General features: G+C 39.6%; 1 long non-coding RNA gene across 1 annotated transcript in view; it reads left to right on the plus strand.

Annotated features, from left to right (window-relative positions):
* The first annotated feature begins 414 nt into the window (after nucleotides 1-414).
* The window catches only part of LOC135102163 (uncharacterized), a 67,149-nt gene continuing 54,751 nt past the window's right edge, over nucleotides 415-12,812 (plus strand). Inside the window, exon 1 of the long non-coding RNA XR_010269559.1 lies at nucleotides 415-1,120. This is a non-coding gene — a long non-coding RNA (uncharacterized LOC135102163). The remainder of the gene's footprint in view (nucleotides 1,121-12,812) is intronic.

The raw sequence follows: 12,812 nt of genomic DNA on the forward strand, positions 1-12,812 counted from the left end.
GAAATAGACCAACTTTATAAAAAAGAAAAAGGGCCCTCGTGGCCCAGTGGGTAGAGTGATGCACTTTGAGTTTGGCGTGAGGGAAGTGAGGGGCGCGTAGGTTCGAACCCCCCTCTCGGAACTCACAAAAACCTTGAAAGAGCATCCCTCCATCACCATGTGTGATGGAACTGCCCACGGGGAGGAGGGGAGGTGAGTGCGCAGCACCTCCCTACCCCTCCCCAGGGGAGGAAGGCACCGCCTTACCGGCCCCCGGGAGAGCAAGGGAGGTGAGTGCACAGCGCTTCCCTTCTCTCCCCTACCTAACCCTGGCAAGTCTACGGACTACCAGGCAAAAAATAATAAAAACAAAAAAAAATAAAAAACAAAAAAAAAATGAAAATAAAATAAATAAAGGTAAGTGCATAGCACTTCTCTTAACCTAACAGAATAAAAAATATAAAGGTGAGTGCATAGCACTTCCCTTCTCTTCCAACCTACCAGGCAAAAGATAGAAAAAAAAAAATAGATAAAGAATTAAGGTGAGTGCATAGCACTTCCCTTATCTCCGGCAAAAGATAGAAAAGAAAAAATAAAGAATTAAGTTGAGTGCATAGCACTTCCCTTGTCTCCTAACCTACCACGCAAAAAAAAAAATAAATAAATAAAATAAAATAAATAAAGATAAATAAATAAATAAATAAAAATAAGTAAAAACCTCCTTACCACCTCGGACCTCGGGAGAGCAAGGGAGGTGAGTGCACAGCACTTCCCTTCTCTCCCCAAGTCTACGGACTGCCAGACCAAAAAGAATAAAATATATATAGGTATAAAAAATAATAAAAGTAATAAAAAAAGATAAATGAAAAAAATAAGTAAATAAAACAAAAACAATAAAACTCCTACTCCCAACTGACCCAACAATACCCAACTACTCCCAACAATACCAACTGACTGACCCTGACAACCCCAAAGACCACCACCCACCTGGGAAGCACGGGAGGTGAGTGTGCAGCACCTCCCTACCCTTCCCAGTCTCCCAGTTTGACTTTGACCACCAATCTGACTCATCCTACCAACTCCAAAGAGCAACTCCAACTGTACAGACCACCACCACCACCACCCTTCTGATCTCGGCAAGGTGAGTGCGTAGCACTTCCCTGGACTGACCCTGACTGACTGACCCTGGCAACTCCAAAAACACCCAACCTGACTGACTTACAGATATGTAATCACCTAACTGACTGGCCCTGGGGAGCATGGGAGGTGAGTGTGCAGCACCTCCCTACACTTCCCAGTCTCCCAGTTTGACCTGACTCATCCTGGCAACTTCAAAGAACAACTCCAAATGTACAGACCAACAGTACCTCCTACTCTGTGTCCCACTCTGACCCTGATCCATACATCCCTACATCCTACCCTGTCCTGGCTAGGTGAGTGCGTAGCACTTCCCTATCACCTGCCTTACTGACCCTGGCAACCATAAAAACAACCAACCTGACTGACCTACAAATCAAACCTATGTAATCTGGCAACAGACCACCAAACTGACTGACTCTGTGGAGCATGGGAGGTGAGTGTGCAGCACCTCCCTACCCTTCCCAGTCTCCCAGTTTGGCTTTGACCACCAATGTGACTCATCCTACCAACTCCAGATGTACAGACCACCACCACCACCCCTCTGATCTTGGCAAGGTGAGTGCGTAGCACTTCCCTTGACTGAGTGGGCCTGACTGACTGACCCCCGCAACTCCAAAAACAACCAATCTGACAAATGTTACAAATGTAACCTGGGGAGCATGGGAGGTGAGTGTGCAGCACCTCCCTACCCTTCCCTACCCTTCCCAAAATAAATGAAAAATAAAAAATAAATAAAAACAAAAATAAATAAAGTAAAAACAATAAAACTCCTACTTCCCCCTCAATAAAATGACTTGAGTCTGGCAATCTACAATAAATAATAAAAATAAAACAATACCAACCTGACTGACCCTGACAACTCCAAAGACCACCACCCCACCTGGGAAGCACGGGAGGTGAGTGTGCAGCACCTCCCTACCCTTCCCAGCCTTCTAGTTTGACTTTGATCCCCAATCTGACTCATCCTAGCAACTCTAATTGTACCGACCACCACCAGTACTCCCCACCCTGGCAACTGATCCTGGCAAGGTGAGTGCGTAGCACTTCCCGTGACTCATCCTGGCAACTCCAAAGACCCACCATCCTGACCGCCCCTGGGAAGCACGGGAGGTGAGTGTGCAGCACCTCCCTACACTTCCCAGTCTCCCAGTTTGACTTTGACCACCAATGTGACTCATCCTACCAACTCCAAATGTACACACCACCATCACCACCCCTCTGATCTTGGCAAGGTGAGTGCCTAGCACTACCCTTGACTGACGGGGCCTGACTGACTGATCCCGGCAACTCCAAAAACAACCAACCTGACTGATGTTACAAATGTAACCTGGGGAGCATGGGAGGTGAGTGTGCAGCACCTCCCTACCCTTCCCAGTCTTCCACCAACCTGACTTGAATTTTGACTGGGGAGCAAGGGAGGTGAGTGTGCAGTACTCCTACTATCCCCACTCTAAATACCCTATCACCAACCAATTCAGACCACCAAACTGTCTTAGAAGAACAAGAACAGAAAGCAACGCCATCAGAGGAAGAAGAAGCAGCAGCAGCAGCATTACCGCCATCAGAGGAAGAAAACAAGAAAAAGAGGCAAAGAAAAAGAATTACCACCACTGTTATCGGAGGAAGAAACAGCAGCGTCACCGCCATCAGAGGAAGAAACATATATATGTAAACTACGACTGGTCAAACTTTCTGTGGCACCAGGCTAAGTTCGACCTGTGATGGGTTGTGTTTAGCGACGCCTTGAGATGAGAGGGAAAAAAGTTCCAGGGGTTCATGAAAGGAAAGTACGCTAACAGGGGACTGATTGTGAAAGTGCCAGGCAAGGCTGCTGCTTCAGACATCCACACTTCAACTATGCATGCGAGAATGTTGCTGTATTCTTCCTCCTATTTCTCCTCCTTTTTTCTTCCGCAGAAGACTGTCTTATTACTCCGTCCAAAGGCGGCAGTTCTTGTATAAGACTTGGAAACCTGTGTCCACTCATCCCAACTATCCAGAAATATATCTAATCTTCTAAAGGTCTGGCATCACGTGTTCAAGAGATTTATGTGTATTTTTTTATTTTATTTATGGTGGTGGTGGTGGTGGTGAAGGTGTAAATCTAGAATGAGAGTGAGCGTCTTTGTGTTTCCTCCACCGGGACGAAGAAAGAGAACAGGGATTCCTCATACTCCAGGAATTGCCTTTGTTTCCAGAAAACATTGAATAGTAAAGAAAAATTATTATTTGCTAGTTTTATCAAACTTTCTGTGGCACCAGGCTAAGTTTGACCTGTGATGGGCTGTGTTTAGAGATATCGCAATTTTTTACACTTGAGAGTATATTTCACTCTTATAATGAACGTACAAACTACAGCAGGAAACCAAAATAATGCCAAAAATGGAAGCATGGATTAAAGGATGCCAAATGTATAAAGACATTAATAGTTTTAAATACCGAAGGAAAGACGGTAATTGTACTCGTATTTCTTGCTACACATTTATATTTAACAAGTGAAGACAGACGTAGGTTGAAAACCAGCCCGGGAAGGAATGTCTGGCGCGTGGCGCTCCTCAAGGCGTCTTGCCTCGCCGGCACAACAATACATAAAGGACTGAGATGTGAATTAACACTGAAAGAACACTGGCCGGTGAGGTGCTCCTGCAGGGCCGAGGTGGACAGGTGTTTGTCCAGGATGCCTCGTGTTGCTTCTCACCGCGTGTTTTATCTGTTGGAGATTATTACACTTAATATGCTGCTGTTGCTGCTGCTGCTGCTGCTGGTGCTGCTGAAGCTGGTGCTGCTGCTGCTGTTGCCCTCGCTGATCTTGCTGCTCTTGTTGGTATTGCTGCTTTTACTTCCTTCAACAATAACTACCAGAACAACTGCTTCTGCTGCTGCTGCTGCTGCTACTACTACTACTACTACTACTACTACTACTACTACTACTACTACTACTACTACTGCTGCTGCTGCTGCTGCTGCTGCTGCTGCTGCTACTGCCGCTGCCGCTGCCGTTGTTGCTGTTGCTAATGTTGTTGTTGCTGCTGCTGTTACTGCTGCTGCTGCTGCTGTTGCTGCTGCCGGTGCTACTGCTGGTGCTGCTGCTGGTGCTGCTGCTGGTGCTGCTGCGGCTACTGCTGCTGTTGCTGCTGCTGCTGTTGTTGCTGCTGCTGGTGCTAAACTTTACAAAAGTCACCACTGCTGTTTTTGCCATCGTTCGTGCTGTGCCTCTAATCGTCGTCGTCCTCGTTCTCATCGTCGTCGTCGTAACAGTAGCATCGCCTGTCAGAGTAAAAAGACTATATATATATATATATATATATATATATATATATATATATATATATATATATATATATATATATATATATATATATATATATACGAGTATATATATACGAGTATATATATATATATATATATATATATATATATATATATATATATATATATATATATATATATATATATATATATATATATATATATGTATATATATATATATATATATATATATATATATATATATATATATATATATATATATATATATATATATATATATGTATATATATATATATATATATATATATATATATATATATATATATATATATATATATATATATATATATATATATATATATATATAGGTAATAGTAGTTGATAACTTTGTGATACATAAATGTTGTATAGCAACGCGTTTCACGAGTTTGCAATTACAATTAGGATCATTTACTTTATTTCAACTTATATTCAATTCCTTTATAGTGAATGACATGAGATGAGGGAATTACGTGAAGTAAATGTAGATTAATTGTATAAATATTTCGTAGATAAAGTTCATACAGGTCAGTTAGCATATATCCCGTATAGGGCAATAAGATCACAGAAAAATTAAATTCATCATCCATTAAATGGATGACTGCTAGATTAAAACATTATATAGGGTGGAAGAGAAGTATATATAGGACATTAAGGACAGGTGAAGAAGTTTTAAGGTCACAATATAATGAATTAGTTAGAACAGTCATGAAATTAACGAGGAAAGCTAAGGGCAATTATGAATTAAGTGAAGCCAGCCATGTGAAGACGGACCCCAAGGGATTTTATCAGGAATAGAGGACGAAGAATAAGGATACTATAGGTCCATTAAAGGCAGCAGATGGGGAACTGGTTAGTTCTGGGAAGGAGATTAGTAAAATTCTGAATGAGTATTTTTCATCTGTCTTCACCCAGGAAAACATGCAGGATATGCCAGATAGTGAACAGATGTTTAGAGCAGATGAGAATGAGAAGCTGACAGATATTTCCATAAGTAGAGAGATAGTGGAACAGGAGATAGATAGGCTAAAAAAAGTTCAAGACACCAGGACCAGATGAAATATATCTCAGAGTACTTAAGGAATGCAAAGAGGTTATTAGTGAGCTGTTAGTCTCTGTCTTTAGGAAATCACTTGAGTCAGGTGAGGTACCAGTAATGTGGAAGCAGGCTAATGTAGTACCCATCTTTAAGAAAGGAGATAAAACTTTAGCGTCTAACTATAGATCTGTCAGCTTAAATTCAGTTATAGGTAAAATATTAGAGTTAATAAGAGCGAGGAACATTAGGGAACATTTAGACAAACATAACTTGATAAATCAATCACAGCATGGCTTCACGAAGGGGAAGTCTTGCATGACAAACTTGTTAAGTTTTTGCAGTAAAGTGTACGAGGCAGTAGATAATGGTGATAGTTATGATATCTTGTATCTGGACTTTAGTAAAGCATTTGACAAGGTACCCCATGAAAGGCTCCTGAGAAAGGTTAGGGCACACGGGATAGATGGGAAGGTGTTAGGCTGGATAGGGTCATGGCTTAGCGACAGGCGAGAAAGAATTGTAATAAACGGCTCGAAATCCGAGTGATATCTTGTAATCAGTGGGGTGCCATAGGGATCAGTATTAGGGACATTGTTATTTCTAATATATATCAATGCCTTGGTTAGTGGAATTAGTAGTGATGTTTGTAAATTTGCGGATGACACAAAGATAGATTAATTAGATCAGAAACGGGTGCCTTCGCCTTGCAGGCAGATTTAGGATGAATGAATGGACGGACATATGGCAAATGCAATTTAATATCAATAAATGTAAAGTACTTAGCGTAGGTAGAGGAAACCCACACAGTAGGTACACATTAAACGAACAATCTCTGGTAGTTACAGGGTACGAGAAAGATTTAGGAGTTATAGTTAGCTGTGAACTCCGTCTAGGAAAACAATGCATAGAGGCTAGAAACAGGATAAATAGGGTACTAGGATTAATTTTTAGGAGTGTTAAAAGTAGAAGGCTGGAAGTAATATTAATGATATTCTTGGCGCTGGTCAGACCTCATCTAGACTACGTTGTGCAATTCTGGTCTCCACATTACAGGAAAGATATAGGTGTATTAGAATCAGTACAGAGGAGAATGACAGAAAGGATACAGGGGATGAGGAGTATTCCTTACGAGGCGAGATTGAAGTCATTAAATTTACATTCTTTAGAGAGACGTAGGTTAAGAGGGGACGTGATAGAAGTCTTTAAGTTCCCTTTCAATAGTCCAGGAGTCAAGCAATATTTTCATTCTTTCATCCCTTTCATTGGTAAACTCTGGAATTCTCTGCCTGTTTCTGTTTTTTCCCCTTCCTGTGACTAGTTGTTTTAAGAGTATTGTGGCACTTCCAGAAACATATTCAGTGTTTTTATTGACTTTTAATTTTTTATCTTTTTTTTTTTTTTTTTTTTTGTCTGTATGTGTGGAAGCGGCAACTGAAAAGATTTTTTTTTCTTCCTCTGTTTGCCATTCGCCAAGAAGATAAGCGTGAGTATAAATAATGGCTATATGGAAATGTAAGAATACCATTTTATACTGACTCTAAATTAAACATGTATTGCATTGTTTACTCCAGTTTACTCAAGTTGAACCGTCCAATATCTTTTGCATCTAAATGATTTTTGTGTTCAGGTATTTGAATTTTTATTTCCAAATGCAGCTCCATGTTTTTAAGAAGCACAGAGGGTTGGAGAAAGACAAATCTTTCCTGAGTCTTAATAGGTGAATGTTAATAACAGTAGTAGTAGCAATAGTAGTAGTAGTAGTAGTAGTAGTAGTAGTAGTACTACTACTATTACTACTACTACTACTACTACTACTACTACTACTACTACTACTACTACTACTACTACTACTACTACTTGTAGTAATAGTTTAGTTTAGTTTAGTTTAGTTTATTGCCATATCACCAGTATATACAATGAACAGTTATGTACAGGTATTGTTGAGGCATTAGTCTGCTGAGCTAAGCTCTTAAGCAGACATGACATAGATTAATTACAGTAATACATGTTTCCATGACGGCAATAGGTAATAAATTAAGATTAATAATTATATTACAAACAATTTAAGACAAAAACTTACATCCTACAGACAATCATGACATTAATAATCACACCATTCCATAAAAAAAAAAAAAAGAACTGCATTTGACATTATTGTGCATTAATTGATAGACTTTGCAATTTATGAAAATGTTTTTTAAGTTTACTTTTGAATATATTGAAATTAGTTATAGTCTTCAAATCATCAGGTAAAGCGTTCCAACACGTAGGTCCAAAGCAATGTATTGAAAATTTATACAATGTTGTTCTATGTTGTGGACAAATCAAGTTGATATTATTTCCTCTAGTTCCTTGGCTATGATGAATATATCTAAACAATTTCCTGGTACTCCTAATTTCATTTAAGTCATTATAAACAGATAAAAGACAAAAGTATTGCAATAGGTAATCAAATTTCAGTAATTTCAATTCAGTGAACAAAAACTGTGTGGAATCATGTTTTCTTTTGAATGTAATGGTTCTTAAAATCTTTTTCTGCATTACAATAATTTCTTTTACAACTGAAGGCCATGTACAACCCCATAATGATAAACAATATATAAAATGAGGATAACATAGTGAGTAATATACATTTTTCAAGGCATCAATTGTTAGGTTACGACGAATTTTGTACAATACCCCACAAATTTTTGACAATTTCAAACAGAGTGATTGTATATGGTTTTTCCAGTTTAAATTCTCATCAATTAAAACCCCTAAAAATTTTGTACATGAAACCCTTTTCAATTCACATCCTTCCATATAAACTGTCCTCATTCTATGTTCCACAGATCGATTTTGAAATAATATATAATTTGTTTTTGTAACATTTACCTTTAATTTGTTAGCAGATACATAGTAGTAGTAGTAGTAGTAGTAGTACTACTACTACTACTACTACTACTACTACTACTACTACTACTACTACTACTAATACTACTAGCAGTAGTAGTAGTAGTAGAAGTATTAGTTGTTGTTGTTGTTGTTTTTGTTGTTGTTGTCGTTGTTGCTGTAGTAAAGAGCAGGATTATTATCTGGAGTGACACCAATTCAGTTTTTGTATAATTTGTATTTTCTTACTATTATTCCACACCTTGTCAATCCATGCAAGGAAAAAAAGAGAAAAGCAAAAAAAGAAAACGTATATTAAAAAAGTGAGAGGCAAGACCAGCAAGTGAAACACGCCCTGCCTTCTCCATAGACTTGACGTGTTTACTGCCGCGCTTCCTGCCTGATAATTATACAGTCTTACGCTGGAGGCGCTTAATGTGGTGCATTTGTATGAAAGAATTTACTTTTTGCCATGAATCTCTCTCTCTCTCTCTCTCTCTCTCTCTCTCTCTCTCTCTCTCTCTCTCTCTCTCTCTCTCTCTCTCTCTCTCTCTCTCTCTCTCTCTCTCTCTCTCTCTCTCTCTCTCTCTCTCTCTCTCTCTCTCTCTCTCTCTCAGCTCGAATTATGATTTCACTGAGTGGTTTAAGAACATATTCACATGTTATTCATGAGCCATCACATCCAGCAGCGGGCAGGAGGAGGAGGAGGAGGAGGAGGAGGAGGAAAGAACACAAAGGAATACAAAGGAATGCAACGGAAGACCAAACCTTGAGTTACTGACGAGGCTGTTTGGATAATTATTCTACATTAACTATTATTGGGAGATACAGGATAGTACAGAAGGTTCCTCCCCACCAATCTCTCCAGCAGAAGCTGACAAGATACAGGAATTGATACCACGTGGTATAGAAAAACCACATAGAACTTGAGAGAATAGTGAGGGAAAGAGTTGTGGTCTGTCTACTTTTGTTTGTGAGGGAGAGTGTGATGTGGTGTGTGCGTAGCGCAGGTGAAGGCACAGTTTGGTTGTTGAGGGGTGGTGCAGAATCGTTGCGTTGTGCTTTCCAGGGAGGCGGCAGTCAATCAGGCCACAGCTTCGGTCACTGTGTTTGTGTACCTTTCCCTTTAGGGCTGGATTCACAGGTTATCGCCTGCAACTTTGACCTCTAGTACTTAAAATCACAAAGTTGATCAATAACAGGATAATGCGGACGAAGAAAATGAGGATTACAACATGTGATTACATAGGATAACCAAAACAAACACTCCCTCAGGTCTTTACATATCGCTTTGGAATTAATTTAGATTAACTACCCTTTAGTAAAGTAAGCTAAAGCAGTGTATGACTGCCAAAACGACACGCCCTCGTGCTTGTGCTGGCGTGGGAAAACCATCGCGCTGTGTGGGAAAAAACTGGCTGCGTTTTGATTGGAAAGGATGAAGTGAGATTCTATTATTATTCCTATGCAAAAAAAGGAGGAGGAGGAGGAGGAGGAGGGTAATAACAGCATTAATAAAAACATCCACTTCAAACACCCCTTTGTCTGTGCCTTTGGACGCACAAATTACCTCAGAATGTTACGTCATAATGAATAGGACAAGTGAAGAAGCTTACTTCCTTTTGAATACCGTCTTTTCGGAAATGTTGATTTTTTTTCTATTTTGTGCAAAAGACAAAAAAAAATAATCAATTTTTAGTAGAGTGAAAAAAATCTACAATTCACCCTAAGAAGGAGGAACAGAAAAATTTCGAACTATACCACCACAACCACCACCAGTACTACTACTACTACTACTACTACTACTACTACTACTACTACTACTACTACCACCCACTACCACCACACTTCACTCTCAACTTCTCCCATTTTCAAGAATTCCTCTCTTCTCTTCCCTTGCTCCACCATCCTTCATCCTCTCTCCCTTACGTTCCATCCTTCCTTTCGCCGACATAATGCTTGCAACAGATGCCCCTCCTCTTCCTCCCCCTCCTCCTCCAGTCCCGTAGCATTAGCAGGGCCTTGTCTCCCCTTATAAGCAGGGATGCTTAGTGGAACATGTCGAAATAGCGTTGCCTAGCCGCCGCCGAGTATAGGAGTGTATTGAGGGTGCATTATCTCGGTACAGTGGCGGTGAGCGGGGAGATGGGTCGGTGAGTATGTTCAGGCGCAGATAGAGAAATGTGTTATTGGTCTGACGAATTGATTAATGAATAGGTATCTGGTTGAACAGGTAGATTTACAGATAGATGGCTGGATGGGTAAATGGTTAAATAGATCGACTGGCTGATAAATAGATTGATATATAGATGGACAGATGGATGGATAGATAGATTGACAGATACATGAATAAATGAATAGGTATATAAGTAGATATAAATATATATAGATGGGTAGATAGACAGTTCAGTAAGTAGAAAATAGATTAGATAAATAAACAGACAGACAGATAGACAGGGATAATAGTACATAGGTGGGAAAATATGTTGATAAATCCCAGTTGATTGATAAGAAGGTGGAAGTATTAGATAGGGAGAGATATACAGATAAAACATCGACGAATGGGTAGGTAAGTGAAGAAACACAGGATGGTTGAAGAGCAATATACATAAAGAAATAAGAAGAAAGTGGAAGTGTAAGCGATGAATCAGATAAAGAGAGAAATTAGCTGTATATTCATGGACAGAACATATAGAAATGCAACTGTAAATCATGGTAAACAAACTAAGATAAATAAAGGTATGTACTATGTTAGAAGGAAATGACATTAGAGAGTCAGCCAGCACATCAGACATTCAGAAAGCAGGACAGACAAAGACACAGAGACACACTGACTGATGGGTGCATATGCCAAATGAAATAGTAAACAAACATTCATATATAGAATCATTACAAATAGACAAATATCAGAAACTTTGAGGCAGACAGACTGAATTTCGGATAACGAAAATATTTGTATGTTCATGTTTGGTAACTTACATACGGGCAATGGATAAAAAAAGAGAGATTTTACGTATAAACCTAGAGAAACAAAGGAAAGCAAAACATTATAAAACAAAAAAGACACATATAAAAAATGATTCCTCCTATCTGTGAATCACATTGCAGACAGAGGCGCCCACACACACATAGACACACACACACACACACACACACACACACACACACACACACACACACACACACACACACACACACACACACACACACACACACACACACACACACACACACACACACACACTTTCCTGTCGCCAAAAATACACACAATTCTCCTGCTACTCTATGAATTACCTTACTAGAAATGAAAAATGCATAAATGTTATGAATTTTGTATATTGTTGTGTGGATCACCGGAATTGTGTTGAAACCATGGAGAGAGAGAGAGAGAGAGAGAGAGAGAGAGAGAGAGAGAGAGAGAGAGAGAGAGAGAGAGAGAGAGAGAGAGAGAGAGAGAGAGAGAGAGAGATTGGATGTCTTGCAACACAATACACATGCGTATATATCGTGCACATTATTCTTCCTCTTTCTTTTTTCTTTCTTGCGACATTTGGAAAAAGCAAATGTTGAGATATTGTGTGTGTGTGTGTGTGTGTGTGTGTGTGTGTGTGTGTGTGTGTGTGTGTGTGTGTGTGTGTGTGTGTTTGTGTGTGAAATAATAGACAAACGGACCGACAAACAGTTACATTACAATACACAAAATTGCACATAAGCTGGGGACAGAGACTCCCAACCAATCACGCACCCACCCACACAAGACAGACAGAAGGTCAAAGATATACTGATATACGTACTGACATACATTCTTCATCTCTTCGGTCAATATGAAGACGCTACACGAACTTACATATTGTCCTGTGCGTCTCGAAGGAGTAACGCCGGGAGATGACAACGTCCGCCCTTTACTGCTCAGGGAAGCAGAGGGACTGAGTGTGTTGCTGGCAGTTTGTTGAATGAAAAAAAAGCTTCAAACGTATAGATAAGTAAATGTATATACATGCTGACACACACACGCACACACACACACACACACACACACACACACACACACACACACACACACACACACACACACACACACACACACACACACACACACACACACACATTGACAGTCATAGCACCACACAAAAAAGAAAAAAAAGCCAGAAAATAACAGAAAGAAGTGAAAAAAAGAAAACATTGAAAGACATAAGCCGGAGTGAACAAGTGACATCAGGAAGAGAATGTAATCTAATATTAGTAGGTGCCTGAAGTTACTCGGAGAATGACATCATACTTAAAGGAAGGTGAGGAAAGAAAATAGCATGCTTTAACTTGGAAAAAAAAACTGCGGTAATGAACAAGGAAAATATGAGGGAATAAAGCACTAAAGTGAGAAAATGTGTAGCAGATTGAAAGGAAAAAAAAAAAAAGAAATTAAGTGCTAAAAATGGGTGATGCCTACTTAGAGAGAGAGAGAGAGAGAGAGAGA

Source organism: Scylla paramamosain, chromosome 7 (assembly GCF_035594125.1).
Source record: "Scylla paramamosain isolate STU-SP2022 chromosome 7, ASM3559412v1, whole genome shotgun sequence".
NCBI lineage: Eukaryota > Metazoa > Arthropoda > Malacostraca > Decapoda > Portunidae > Scylla > Scylla paramamosain.